Raw genomic sequence first — 15,988 nt, 5'->3', positions numbered from 1 at the left:
TTGGTTAAAATCAATTATTCACAGTCATCTCCAAGGGATATGCAGGCCCTGGCAGTTGAATTCCCTAAGATGATTCGAAGAGTGTGTGTGTGTGTGTGTGTGTGTGTGTGTGTGTGTGTGTGTGTGTGTGTGTGTGTGTGTGTGTGTGTGTGTGCGTGTGCGTGTGCGTGTGCGTGTGCGTGTGCGTGTGCGTGTGCGTGTGCGTGTGCGTGTGCGTGTGCGTGCGTGTGTGTGTGTGAAAATATGTGGACGGTTCGGGCTAAACCCTTTAGCATAATGTGAGTTACATTTACAATGAAGAGTGTAGCCGGACAAACCCTCACTGCTACAACTGTCCTCCATGACAGAACTCCACTGAGAAAATGGGCCTCTCAGTCAGGCCTGCAAGAAAAGATAGGAAAAGGTTAGAGTGTCTCTTTAGTGTACAGCCTTGCTGGCTAACTTTCTGCTGGGAAGTTCTGAATGTTTCATAAAGAAAGAATCTGCACTGTTCCTTTCCAGCCTTTTGTTTGCATGTATGTGTGTGTGTTGAATTGTCTTTCTTAAAATGTCTAACTCTTTTGTTTCTCTATTATACTTTTTGCTCAAATCAAGACCTATTCATTCTCAAGTGGAAAAGGAAATAATTTACAGTGTAATAATTATCAAAGTATCTCCTTATGCTCTGCTGATCAATATGTGCACACATTGAACATCTTCCTGGCATTCATGTCAGTTGATTTAGGATGTTGAAAGTCTGTTTAACATTTTATTGGTACAATATATCACATTTTGTCTGTCTTGTGTGTGTTACATTCCTCCTCTATATTTTAATGATTTTGTTACTTACTTATAACTTTAAACTATGGACTAACTTTTAATCCTGCAACATATTATGCATGCGCTGGATTGTGGTTCTGTTAACAGACCTTTGGCAACGGCATGGCTCACTGACATGTTTTGAATAGTTTTTGGACAACAAGAGACGTCTAAGGGACAGAGAAATACGATACACGCTTTGGCTACTCACGCAATACTTGTGAATAGATCGATTCATCGTTGGTTTGGCTCTGCATTTGAAATGTGTTGGCAATAAGAAAAATATAGAAAATCACCAGCCTTTAATATTTGGTGCGAAGCCCTTTACAATTACCAAATTGAAAAGTGCAAATGAATTCATACTAAGAAGAAAAAAGGAAAGGATAAAGATGTATCTAGTCTGAATTTACAGAACACAAATATTATGCTAGTAAAGTAAATATCTCAATAACAAACAATATCAAGCAAAGACTCTTATTCATAGTCTACTGATTGTCTTATTTAAGTGTCATTGCATAACACATCTTAAACAGTTTACTGGGTAAATGTCCTTAAATATGTTTCCATATAATTTGTTATATATGTCCTTGAGATAATAACATTTCCGGTTAATTAACTGTAACATAGACTATGTCATGTGAATAAATTGGTATTGATACGGTTAGTAAAAAGGCCTTAGGATAAATAAATATCTTCAAAAGTGAATTTGAAAGGTAATTCACTGCTTTAGGGCATATGCACCAAGATTATCATTTTAAGTATTGTATCTTAAAGAGAGAGAAAGACATTTAGCTCTCTCAAAGCTATGTGCTACTATGTTCCTTTTCAGCATGAGGCATCTAAGTGTTTGCTAGTCATGGCCCTCTCCCTATAAGTTAGTCAGTCAATTTTCTACCCACACACTTGTCATCCACCTTGATAAGCTGTCTATCCTGAAACAGCGTCTAACCAACGGCTGAGGTAACTGGTTTCTGTAAAGACACCACAGGAGTGAGAGAACATGATGAAAGATACCAATATGCGAAAAAATAAAATAAAATAAAATAATGATGATGAATGTTCACTCATTTTTTGAACAAGTTTGTGTGGAACATGTATGAGTAGAAATAGCTTATAAAGTAGGATAAAAATGAAATATTCAAGTGATGAACAAGTACTTCACAGTTGTATTGAAGTACAGCACTTTAGTAAATGCAATTTGTAACAATCTACAAATGGTTGTCTATACTAATCTCTCAATCAACTGGCCTTTCTGCATCACTCTCATTCTGAATCATATTATGTGTTTATTAATGTAAGCAAAATATTGATCATAAGCAGTCCATGAGGTGTAACAGCCACACACTTTCACTGATGTTTGTTTGCTGTCAACAGTTTTTCTCCACTTCAACGCACTCGGCTTCCTCTTGAATTCCAAACAAGCGACGCTCCATCTCCAGCTTCCTGTGTCAGTGTCTTAACGGTACATTACAACATTGCTGTGTGACCCAGTAATAGATCTGAAGAAAAGTGGATCTAAATACTGACCTGCCATGCATTATTCTTAAACAGCCTTTCCTAGCATGGCTCTCCACATGTGTTCGCTCCACAAGGTAGAACCAACAGACCGTGAAAAAAGAAATGGAAAAGAAGTGCAAGAAATGTAGCCAGGTGGTCCTGGTTCATATTATATTAGCATGCAGTCCACATGTCCGTTTTCCATGCTCATCTTGTTATGCAATGCCTGGAGCTTCATGTCTTGACTTAATTGCATCCTTTTTAAATACTTTTTTTTCTAATTAAATGTAATTTTCTACTCATTTCTTGCTTAATGATATTCATAATAGAAGCAATAAATTAATTTCATGTCATGAATGTCAATTTTAGCCTGCTAGTGTAAATTAACTGTTGTACCTGTAGCTGGCAAGAATGTGAATGTTGGAATACATTTACCAACACCTGGGTAAATTCTTCACTCAATGGTCTTTATTTGTTAATTCTTTCTCTGACATACAATAATAATATTTTATAGTTATGCAATATCTACAAAAGACTATGGTTAGATCCTGTGTCCTGCTTTACTGCATGCATACATTATGAAAATGATGCTTTAAGATGTTAATGAGGAATATACCCCATGTAATGTCTTTCAAATTCAAAAAAGCATGAGTAATATTCAATGCCTCTAATTGCTGTGGGGACGCTTTTGCCACAGGATTCTATTTTTAGCCCCCTGAATTAGCTTTGTTAAATCAGACCTACAATGACTGAAGGGTACAATAGTGAAATCGCTGTGCACTCAAAGGCTTCTAGACCTGTCAGAGGTGCATTCAGAGGAAAACAGCTGGTGCAAATCTGCTTTTCCCGATACCCATGAAGGGCACCCAGGTGTCCTTGTTGGGAGTGGATGTGGTGCCAGTGGGCAAACTGGAGGCAATGCTAGCAGGTGTGACAGACAGACAGGCGGGTGGAATACATTTTTTGGGAGCCCTTCAAATACCTCATGTGCAGATACACCGCTGATAGATGGACTTTGACAAAGCAGTAGTTCAATGGAACTACCCAATGGGTCCTGTCTATCAGTCCGTGCCCCCATCACTCCCAACCTCTCTTCACAGGAACATTTCTCCCAGGTAACAGGCTGTGGTCGATACTCCCCCATTGTGAAAGACTTCATTTCCTTGTGACACCATGACTATGTGTTCACAGCCAAGTATTGATGCAGATGGACCCAGTCTTATGTCCTCTTCTACTCCTTGCAGTCCATTCAATCTGTGCTGGAGAGTAACATGTTGTATAACTGTGACACATTTGGCACTGTCGAAAGCTCAGCAATCATCTGTTGTTTCTATTTTAGATTTTTTTTTTTTTTGCCTCTACCTTGAAGAAAATAATGATGTTGGATGTTGCTGAACTTTTTTTTCACATTTAAATAGTTAAAGGGTAGTACAGAACAAAAACATACAATTTCTTACTATGTTTTTTTAGGGTCATGCCTTATGTTCATCTTCATCCAAATGATCACATGGCTCGTCCATCAGTTTTGCAGCCGCAGTCTTAGCTTGTGCTAAAACCCATGCTGATCAAGTGGAGGCAGCAGAAAAGAAAAGCCTAAACAAAATGGAACAAACATGCTAAAAGGCATCTTTAAAGGTAGAGAATGCACATTTAAAGGTATCACTTAATGCTCTTCCAAAATTGATCTTCAAAGCCCATGATCCAGCAGAGCACAAAAAAAGAGTATGTGGAGGAACAGGCAAAGTATGCTACCTATCAGTCAACACCTGCAGTAGAAGAAGTTTCTACTGACCTACTGTTTTACAGCATGCAACCATAGCTCCTGTGCAGTGTCACCTTCAGGATGATAAACCTAGTCATGACTGTTATCCTCAGGATCGTATTTCATTGGTTGGTTCATTTCATTGATACTCACATCATATCCTTCAGATAGAAAGCCCCAGAAAGTGTGGAGTTCAAGGGTGTAGCCATGGATCACATGATCCAAACACAGGTATTTAATGACAGAAATCCTATTAAAGTTCATGCAGAGGCTCAAAAGGTTACTCCTGCTGACAGTCAGAACATGTTGTACAGATCAGTGATCAGAGGATCAGTAGGAGCACACAGACATAACAATGGCATTATGTGTCCACTGAACACAACCCTGCGGACCCTGCGGACCCTGCCACAAGGTACATCACAGTTTGCCCGTAAGCACTCTGGACCATCAGGAATGAAACACACAAACACATGTCGAGCATAGTTGATTTGAGATGAAATGAGATAATGCAATGTACATTACTTTTAAACTTTAGAGATGCATGCTCCTCATACCTTGATTATTGTAACAGCCTTTCTTTTGTCTTGATCAAAAAACTTTGAAATGACTAAAGGGTTTTGATCACATCACACCTTTTTTAGCCTCTTTCCATTGGCTGCCTGTTTGGTTTTAAGATCTTATTGATTACCTTTAAGGCTCTTTATTACCTGGCTTCCAATTATATTTTAGACCTTAATCCCTTATGAACCTTTGTGTAGTTTGAGATCCTCAGACAGAGGTCTTGCTATATAAGCAAAGTTTATAGTTATTATTATTATTTTTATTACAATATTATTACCCTCTCTATCTCTCTGAAAGTCAGAATCCAGTGCTCAACTTTTGTGACCAAAGTAAGCAAGGACACATCTTCCCTTTAATCGAGAAATAAAAACTAGTAATACTGGAAAATACATTGGCCAAATAAATAACAGATAAGCACGTACTATCTGATGAAACCTTTAATAAGATAGTGTGTGGATTTAGGAACATTAGGTGCATGTGCCTGTATTGCCTGCATATCTTCAGCTGTTAGTTGCAACATTACTGTCATTATTTTGCATTAATATTTATAAGTGTACACTTTTTTCCTTCCTATGAATTTCAAACTGTACACTGTACTGTACATTTTAAGACATTTGTTGTAATACATCAAAGGCCCATCAATTGCCACAACTGTCATATTTCAGCTCTACATCTCACCCATGGTCCTTGCACTGCTCCATTTTGCTCTCTCCTCGTTTTTTTTCTCATGCTGCTCACATTTCATCTGTTCCACCTCAAGTTTGTTCTCAATTCATCACCTTCTTCATCTTTCCCGAATTGCTCTAGCTCCCTGTCTCATCCTACTAGTCTCTCTCTCACAGTGCTACAACATACCAGGTCTCTTTTCCATTAGGTTTACTACACAAACACATGATGGGAGAGGAGTGTTTAAAATATCTTTCCATCCTTGTCCTGGACTGATGAAACAGCAGTGTACCATTCTTTAAGAGTATCCTCACAGACAGTGTTCTGCTCATTTTTCAGCGGTAGCTTTTAATTACTGATTGTGTTGCCCTTGAGTCAACTTAAAAGTAAACTTTTTTGCTTGAAATCAGAAGCGTTAATGTGGGCATAGCTTTATAGGCTTATTGTCAAAAAATGTCAATGCTTGGTTTGTCTATTTTTTTTCATCATCATTAACTTGTTCATTTTGTTCTAATACCTTATGGCTTATTGCACTAATTTATATACATCATATCTCTGTTTCTGTTCTCACTGTCTTCCTGGTCATCCAGATCCCTGCCTGCCATCAGCCCCCTGCACTGTCAATCTCTTTCAGTCTGTTTGTGGTGGCAGCCTTAGGCAAAATGTCCAATGTTTCTGCAGATGAAACACTCATGTCCAGTCTTCCCGTTGCCTCCACCTCTGCCATGTCCCGACTTGAGTTTCAAACACCATCAGCTATGCCATTTGAAGTTTGGCTGTGGTAGCTTCATTCTTTTTTGTCTTTTTCTTCGTGTTCCCTTGGATCCTTCTTTCAGCATGTGCAGCATATCTTTTAACTGCTGCCAATCTTCCTGCATAATAATCAACATAATGCCAACATGATGTCTTATTGCCTCAGTCTGGACTTCTAGAGGCAATCCTTGTATAAAGCAGGACTTTAAGTGCATTTCCCATGGTGTCAGTCACAGGAGGTTCAGATGGTGTTAGAGGCACTGGGGGTGTGTCCTAATTGGGATGTGGGGGGAACTCCAGATGGCGGAGTTCAGAAACTGGAGGCACCCTCCTGGCCACATTTTGGTTCTGACCCTGCTGCTGTTCTACTTTTGATATCATGAGAGCAAAGTCTTCTGGACGGTAACCGATTATACACTGTTAGAAACTACACATAAATATATATAGTATTTGTTTATAGTTGTCAGCACTACTCTTGTGTGTGTGTCCTGTCTGGAGAATGTATGTGTGTGTCCTATCTTTTATCCCTCTCTTTTTTTACTTTCCCATTCACTTATGTATCCAAATCTCTCTCTTTCATAAATTGGACTATGAGTTGGATCCTTTAATCCTCACATCAGCTTTTCATCACTATCCTTGATATCCAAACTCTTTTTCAACTGATCTATCTGCCTCATACTAAGCTTCCATCTGACAGAAACCAAACTATTTGCAGCTCCCCATACTACTCCCACATGTATGTAATGAACCATGGATGAGACTTTTAATTTTATAGCATCTTTCCCACACGAACCTATCTGACCTATGTGTAGCCTTTTATCACAATTATATAACGTATAATAAATGTGTGTGTGTTGTGTGTGTGTGTGTGTGTGTGTGTGTGTGTGTGTGTGTGTGTGTGTGTGTGTGTGTGTGTGTGTGTGTGTGTGTGTGTGTGTGTGTGTGCGCGTGCATGTGCATGTGCGTAATCAACAAAATAACAATTTAAAAATAGTCCACTTTGGGCACACATTTTTCCTACTCAGCAGAGATACGACAGCTGTACCTCTTTCACTGAGTCTCTCTCTTGGAGATCAATGAAAGCTTATCTTACACACACACTCATTAACCAAACACACAAATTGCAAAGATATTAAAATCAGAGTTTTTTGAAGACTCGCGTAGAACAGTGAGTTCCAAACTCACTCTCACTCACTGAAAAGGGACCCTCAGGCAAATAATTAGTGTTCTTCTCTGTTTGTGCACTTTTCAGGTGAGAGAAACTCCTTCTCTAAGGGAGCGCCAAGCTTAGAGATGTTCCTTCTGTTTTTAGAACTTTGAAAAGTGCAGGTACAACACAAATTTCCACATAATTAACTTACCATTTATTTTCTATAGATTGAGATTGAATTTACTGCCCTCAGTTCCCTGTAAAGATGACCTCAGGCATTTTAGAAAGGCTTCCGATTATGTGGGCATCAAGATTCCTTAGTTTCTATGACTGTCCAGGCCAACGGAGATGTCAACTTTCACAAGCATTTCTGGCAGGTTAGCATCTCAGTAAAACCTTCATAAAATGTAGTGGAAGTTTGTCTGTAAGCACTCTGGACTCTTAGGAATGAAACACAAACACGCAGAAGATTTTGACATGATTGAAGTATAATAGAAAATGCAATGGACATTACATTTGGAACACATTACCTGTGATTACTGTCGCTCTCTCCGTAAATCTGTATAAAGCTATTTATGCTTGCAGCAATGCACACACATCTTACAGTGCACAGCAATTCAGCATAGAACACAACATCCTCATATAGTGTAACAGAAAAAGCATATAGTATAACAGTAAAGAAATAATCGCAGAATATGGCATGAATGATAAATGATAATGCTTCATGTTAATTCACTTTTAAAGCAGCCCATCTCTAAGACACCACCTGGTTTACCGGGCCTGCGTTCTTATCCCAGCCAGAGAAAACTTCTCTCAAGGCAGCTGTCTTTGAAATAGTGGACCCAGAATAAGATGAAGACATTTGCACACAAGTCAGAGTGCTCACCTCCACCATCTATGACAGCTGTCTTGGATCTCAGCGCTTTGGGCACTTTTCTACCTGGAGGGCTCTTTATTGTTCTATATGTTGTCTCAGACATACAGCATGTCTCTTCAAGAACACATCAGAATATTCTACAGGAAGGTGCATCATGCAAGACACCATGCATAGTGAAGGACCTCAGTCAGAGCAAAAACATCATCATTCAATCTGTGCAGCAGCAAACTCATGCTTCATGCATCAGGATCCAGAGACACAGTCCTGTGAAGATGCTAGATCCCTTTATTGATGAGGATGGTCTATTGAGAGGTGGAGGACATGCACAAAAATCACAGCTGGCACATGAAGAGAAAAGGCCCCTTATCATTTCTGGATGACATCATGGTACATCCCTCCTTGTGCAACATTATCACTGAGGGTACTGTCCACTGAGCTGGCTATTGGATTCATCTTCAAGTGCATCACCTGCCTAAAGCCTCTGGGGACTTGTGAAGTCCAGAAAATGGCTGAATTACCTCCTGATAGATTTGGCATGAAACTAACCTTTCACACATGTTGGTGTTAATGTATCTGGACCCTGATCCATCTTGGCATCCTGTATGAGGGGTGGCTATGCGGAATGTAAAAGATAGGCAGTCTTATTTACCTTTTTTAACATCAGGGCCATGCATCTCTAGGTCAAAGAGTCCATGGACAGTTTTAGTTTTAGAAATGTCCTGAGAAGGTTCCTGGTGATCCATGAGTCAGTCAAGCAAATCCATTCTGACCAGGGAAAGAATTTTAGCATGCAAGGATCTACGAATCTCCTACTGTGTTGACGAAGATGTGGTGAAGAGGTACCTGTACTTGAACATTGAATCCACCTCATTCCGCATATATGGCAGGGGCATGGGAGAGAATGATTGGCATCACTCGCAAAATCATGGACTCCATGCTTCTCCAGTAAGGGCCTTTTAGACTTACTCATGAGATATTCACTTCCTTTATGATGACATGGCAGTGATGGTAATTGTGAACAGACTTCTAGTGTCCATGTCTACAGATGCAGGAGATCTATTCATCCTCTCTCTTAACACACTGCTCACACCCTGTCCTCATATTCCTCCAGGTGATTTTGACACCAAGGATGTGTACAAGCAACAGTGGCAGCAACTGCAACACCTTGCCAGTACCCACTGGGACAGATGGTGCAAACAACACCTGTCTACCCTGCAGTCACAAAGGAAATGGACATCCAGCAGGTCAAAAATCACACAAGGATCTGTGAGGGATCGTCAATCCAAGAGAAATGACGAGCCTTTAGCAGTCATTACTCAGGTATTTTCCAACAAAGACGGAAGAGTAAATAAGGTTGAGGTGAAGATCAACAGATGGGATGGAACAAAGCTTTTTTTCAGGCCTGTGGCTGAAGTGGTCCTGCTGCTCTCCCCTGAGGAGCAGGATTGAGTGACTTCCTCGTTCAACTCAACAAATACCAGGCAGCAAGTGTGCTACCTGAGTCAGTTATTTTTATTTTGTCATTTAGCACCCCTGGCTGATGATTTTGTATAGTAGTTATTTAGGTCACGCTATCTGTGTCTCCTGTTGATAACATCATCAGTAGGGATCTAGACAGCTCTCCATGTCAGAGCCAAGGGAAAGTTTCCTCCTTTTTATCTTACATCCTGCTGACGTTCAGGTTTTTGAAAGCATCAACTGTATGTGAGAGTAACATTTGGCTGTATCATTTATTGATGATCAGAGATATTTGAATGGTCTGTGTGCATATAAAAATACAGATGGTGTATTCATGTTGGCCACATGTTCTGTCTATGTTATAGTGAGAAAATGTACACAAGATTCATATAAACTTTCTTATCCCAATCATGAAGAGTTTAATCCTACCTAAAACTACAAAACATGTGAGGTTCAATATGATGCTAAAGGTAGCCATTTCTGCTGCTATAGTTGACATCTCCAGTAATGTAGCATAGACTTACTTACTTAGCATAGACTTACTTACTTACTTACCATAAAATGCATCTGGCACTATATATTTTAGACATTTATTGGGAATTATTGATGACATTATTAGACTAGTATCATAGTGTAAGGATGCCATGACCTCTATTTGATTAGTGCAAATCTAAAAGTCCAAGGTAAGCTTCCTCCTTTTCATTTTAAGACATTATTCATTAATAAATGTCCAAATGCATTATGTGCAATGGGAACAATATGACCACACTTACATACAGTATATTGTATACACACATGTGTGGACATCAGGCATATCTTCTTGAGCAATGTATTAAGTGACTGCAGGGGGTGGAAGGGTCTTCATGCCCAGAGAACCTTATCTAGAACAGCTTTATAGCAGCCTTGATGAGCCAGAAAGATAACAGAGGGGGAACAGTGCTGGTGTAAGCAAGGTCAGCAAAAGGCTGACTGACAGTCACATCTCCAAAAGACAAGCTAAAGATTAAAGAAAAGAAAGATCCACCTTTGGTAGAGATGACATGTATGCCTTTGAAGTGTTAGTAGGCCCACAGATACATTTTTTTCAAGTTTTACAAGTATTTTGTTGTTCTATCATTGTCGACAGATGACTTTAGATTAATTTACATAAAAATGTAATAAACCGCTCAGTCTACGCTCATACAAAACTTGTATTAGTATTATTAATCTTTTTTATTTCTACAGAATTTTACATTTAAAATATAAGTGTACCTTACACATAGTAGTAAATCACATTTGTAATTTGTTCTCTCTTAACAGCACGGAGTTATGAACTGTGAAAGAGAAGTTGAAGAGGGACCTCCTCTTGTAGATGCATTAGCACCAGATAAGCTCAGGCCTGAACACACTCTAGCACAAATATACAGTAAATACACACATACTCTCTATCTCTCTCTTTCTCCTCTGGTGCGCTGGTGCTGGAGCTGAACCTCTATAATAACCCAGCTTTGATTGTAACCAGTGAACCAAAAGCATTACTTGGTCTGCATACCAATATATTGTGTTGGCTGTTGAACGGTTGGCATAAAGTGAATCATAAATCATCCCTTGTCTGCTGCTGATCAAATAAATCATTGAGTGTTTTACACCAAAAGCGTGGCTTGTGAACTGATATTTAGCTGTTTATGGACTCCCAACATTTGATGTTCGTCAGCATGTGATTTGCTATTTACATTACTGTCGGCGGTGACTTTCAGTGTCAGTCAGAGCTCTACAGAAAAGAAAAAGTGGGAGTTTCTAAGGCTGTCCTGATCTCCTGCCACGACCTGACAAAGTAATGCTGTCAAATGGGAAATGGACAGTCAGAGGCTAATGTATTTCTGTCTGTTGGGGAATATCAAACTGTGCTTTGCAGGAGGGTGAGGAGCCTTCATTAAAGAGTAACCCCCCACCCCCACCCACCCATTCCAACCCTCCCTTTCCTTTCTCTACCCATCCAACTGAAATGGGCTGTCCTCCCCATCCCTGAGTAGAGATTAGGGATTCCATTGCTGGGGGATTGAGGTGTCAGATAAGCAGGATATTGAAGAGTTTATGTACAGCTTTGTACTAGAAAAACTTCCTGTAAGAGATGAGGGAGGATGGGATTTAAGTAAATATGCACAGGGAACTGCTTCATATACAGTAACTTTGTTGATACTTTCACCTTAATAGAATTTTCATAAAGAAAGATTAGTTGAAAATATTCATTGAGGTTACGGAGAAAGACTAAGATTAGATCTCATATTTGAAACATCTTCATTCAATATAGGCCCATGAAGATAGGAGATATGACATGATTCCTTGTAGTCTAGAAACTGGTCATCACAGCATAGTGATATTTAAAGAGTGGCATCCAAGGACCAATGGTGGACGGAAAACAGAACCTAATAAGCTTGTAAAACCTTAGAATACAAAAGGTTTCGATTTTATAGACATGCAGGACAACATCACTTTGGATTTTTCAAATTAGGTTTTGTTAAAGCTCCACTAATCAATATTTTTAATTAAATGAATGCATGCATTGTTGAAAGGCATTGCTCACTGTGATACACCTGCAGATAATTATTCTCCAACTTTGCAAGGTTACAGAGTTTTTAAAGCCGTCAGCATACTTCAACCGAACTGAGCTTTAGAAGCTGAATGGTTGAACAGCTTCTAAAACTTCCTCCCCACACTCTTTTAACAACAAAAGAATTGTCTGTGTTCAACTATTTTTATGACTTACACACTTTTATATTTTTTATGTGCAGAAATGTGCAAAGCAATTAATGCCTATAAGGAGAAACTTTGTTAAACTGCACATCATTAGCCATTTGTACAACTCACTACATGAGTCTTCTTGAAACAGTTACAAACACTTTCAACATTGCACATTTTTTTGATTTTATCTGCACATTTGGTCAACAAATGTCCTGAATCATTCAGTATGACCAATTTAATCTACCTGTTTTCTGCTTTGGCAGCTAGTTTGAGCCAGAGTGATTACTGACCAAATAGCAAACAAAGTTAGCGACTAGGTAAGAAAGTAAGAGAAACATTTAGCTGTTAAAGGCACATATATTTTACTCAGGAGTTGGTGGAGCCTGAAACAAAGCTGCAGGCAGAAGGACAACTTCAAATAAATGCTCATATTGTGTCTTATGTATGTTAAAATAGGAAATAATTTGTTAACATGTTAACCCAGCTTTAAAATGACAAAATATTACAGGTGGTTTGGGTAGCTAAAGATGAATTTATGCAGCTCTAAGTAGCTAGTTGGGCTTGATTTGGGAAAGTCATCATAGTAAATTAATGTACAAAAAATAAGGTTCATTGAGGAGACATGACACATTTGTGTTCCGTCAAGAAATGTGTTCCAAAGGAACATTATTTGGAATATTATTCTACTGAAAATGTGTTATGTAGCATTTTTCATACTCAGTGTATGTAGCTGTTTGTCATCCTCAGTGACATTATTATGGCAGAAACATTCGGTAGATTGTAGGATTACAAAGAATGAAAAATGTTCTTCCTAATGAATGGAACTCACACTAGGTTATAATCTTCTTATCTAATCACAGAGCGATTAGGAAGGGGAAGATGGAGGAAGATGACAATGAGTCCATTTCACCACCACCAACAACAACAAACAGGAAAAGAAATTCTGACTCAACAGAGTTTCTATTTATGTCAACAGTTGCAACGGTATAGCCTGGCTTGGAAAATACATATTGGACCCCAAGAATGTTAACATAGGGCCTTCATCATACAGTCAAGTCAATTCTCCATCTGACAAGTCACCTGACAGCTATGTTTATGGAAAGATGGGCTGAGCTGGTGATGCCTAAGTGATCTTGATTGATTTTGGTTCTAGCTTGCAGTCAATGTTTCAGTTCCGGCATCGGTGCCCGCATGAGGCAGTGCTGTCAATCACAGCAAGGAGACAAGGCCTTCGCTAAGTTTGGTGCCGCAAATCAATATAACATCACTGACTGCTATCATGGGGTAAATGAAGTCTGTGTAAGGAAGTGAATGAGACAGAGGGGAACATCTTTGATGTGATATCTTCAGTCAGTGTTGACAGTGATCATGTTGACATGTTGGAAGAGGCAAATACACTTTTTGATGTCAGAGGAAGATTCTGATGTTGCAAGAGAATAGTTAGAGACAGGATACTAAGAAGAACATTTTCAATACTGAAGGCCCTAACATGCATCATACAGACAGAGGAAGCTTATGCAAGCGCTGCAATGATTTCTTTCAAAACAAAATATGGCAATGACTTGAATTTCATACATCAATGAAATATTTATCATGCACAAAGCTGGTATAAAAATGTATGAGGTGCTATAGTAATACACAGTACACATACAGTAATTTGAAAAGTACAGCACATCCAATATGTCTGTGCTTTTGTTTTATTGTTGTGTGTTTGTCTTTCTTTACATGGACCTTGTTCCTGAAAGGCACAATGAATGGCAGCAAAGTCACCAATGAAGTTATTAAGAGAAAAATGTATGAGCTGATTTATGTACTTTATATTGAATATGAGTATCCAAGGTCTGTATGTTCAAGGTAAACTCCACAGTGGTGATAAATCTGTAACTGCTGTAACTGTATTTCACACAATATCAAGTAAATCTCTCCTCCCACACAAGTCATTCAAGCTTCAGAGAGAGAATATGTATCATCCGAGCTATAATCCATCAGCAGTAAAGAGTTTACAGTCTTCTACATAGAGACACAAACATATGAAAAGTTCAGTACAATCCCTAAAGAGGAGATGAAATAAGTTGTAAGTACCAGAAAAACAAAAGAGATGAATACACTGAGGAAATTAAGTAAAAGAAAGTCTGCAAATCTGTAAATGTGCTTTGAAGGCAAATTTCCTATAAATGTAAACTAGTAGCCCAAACTTCCAAACACAAGATTAGACCTTGTTTTTATTGCCTTGTCAATTAGCAGGTCTTTTTAAGGGGACGTATCATGCACATTTCCAGGTCTGTATTTATATTCTGGGGATCCACTGGTATACCTTTGCATGAGTTACAGTTAGTTAATAAAAAACATAATAATCTTGCACTGGATCTCCCCTCAGTAGATCACATTAAGCAAGAGTGGAAGGTGGAATTGGGCTCAGATATACCAGAAGTCATGTGGCAGACAGCAATCAGGTTGGTATATCTTCAATATGGGTCAGCCATTGGCTGTTACAGTTTAAAGTAGTCCATAGACAGCAGATTGGCCAAACTTATTCCAGGAACAGATTTTTTTTAAATACCCAAGGTGTAGTCATGATCCAGGCACCTTCAGCCATATGTTTTAGGCCTCTCCAAAGTTGGAAGATTTTTGAATAGTGGTCTTTAAGGCGCTCATATTCAACCCAAACCCAATGTCATATTTGAAGTGGCCCCAGGACTTAATAATGTCAGCTAACCAAGCTGTGGTTGTGATCTTCTCCACGCTGCTCGCACAGTGGCTGATCTTACCTCATATGGAAAAAGACTTCAAGACATAATGACACCTTAAAAAGGAACAACTCAGACACACTACACAGGGCTCCATAACAAGGTTTACGAAGACCTGGCAGTCATTCCTGTTTTATTACCAATTTGAAAAATCTCTGTTAGTTGATCATGATGGAAATGTTCTGTATTGATTTAGTAAGTCAGACCCTTCCAATGGCCTCCACACATTTTGTTAATATACCTGTAATCATAACTCATTACTTTAACACCCATTTATGCTGGTCACTGATGATGGTGACAAAAATGAAGAAAATTAAGGAAAAACAGATGTGACATTTCAAAACAGTGAAATGGTAAATAGTGGATCTGCCAAAATGTACGACTTAAATGTGTCTTGTTTAGGCCTACTGACTGCATTACAAGTCTCTGAAGATCTTTTATGTAAATATTTACTTTATATGAAAACATTTAATCTATTTGGCTAAACCTCAAATTTTAATTTGATCTGTAAAATCCCTTAAATCTAACTGGCAACCAGTGGAGACCAAGGTTAAAAGCCAAGAGACATTCTCTTTGCGGTGGCGGTGATCTAAACTGTTTGTCAAGCAGCTGGTTTTCATGTATGTGAGGACTATAGGGAGTTGTAGTAGTCTAAACAAGATGAGATAAAGACATTATGACCTTTGTTACATGTAAGAGTGTTGCATGAGATATAACACCTGATGGATAGAAAATGTGTAACTGACCTCCCAAACCAACATTGGTGCATGAAATATAAACCTCTGTGAAAGAAATAGCCTTCTTGTCACAAATAAAATCTGGTGTGAGAGTGATGCACAATGCACATTATGTCTTTATTATAAAATCAAAGGATCCCGGCTTTCGAAATACTGCTCTGATAAAAATCGACCAAGCTGTAATAGTGTTGCCCAGCAGCAATCTTGAAAGCAACCCTTCATTACATTAACACAACTTTTAGTTTCACAAGACTATTTGCC

This window comes from Scomber scombrus, chromosome 4 (assembly GCF_963691925.1).
Source record: "Scomber scombrus chromosome 4, fScoSco1.1, whole genome shotgun sequence".
Classification (NCBI taxonomy): domain Eukaryota; kingdom Metazoa; phylum Chordata; class Actinopteri; order Scombriformes; family Scombridae; genus Scomber; species Scomber scombrus.
Note: the sequence above shows the minus strand (reverse complement) of the source record.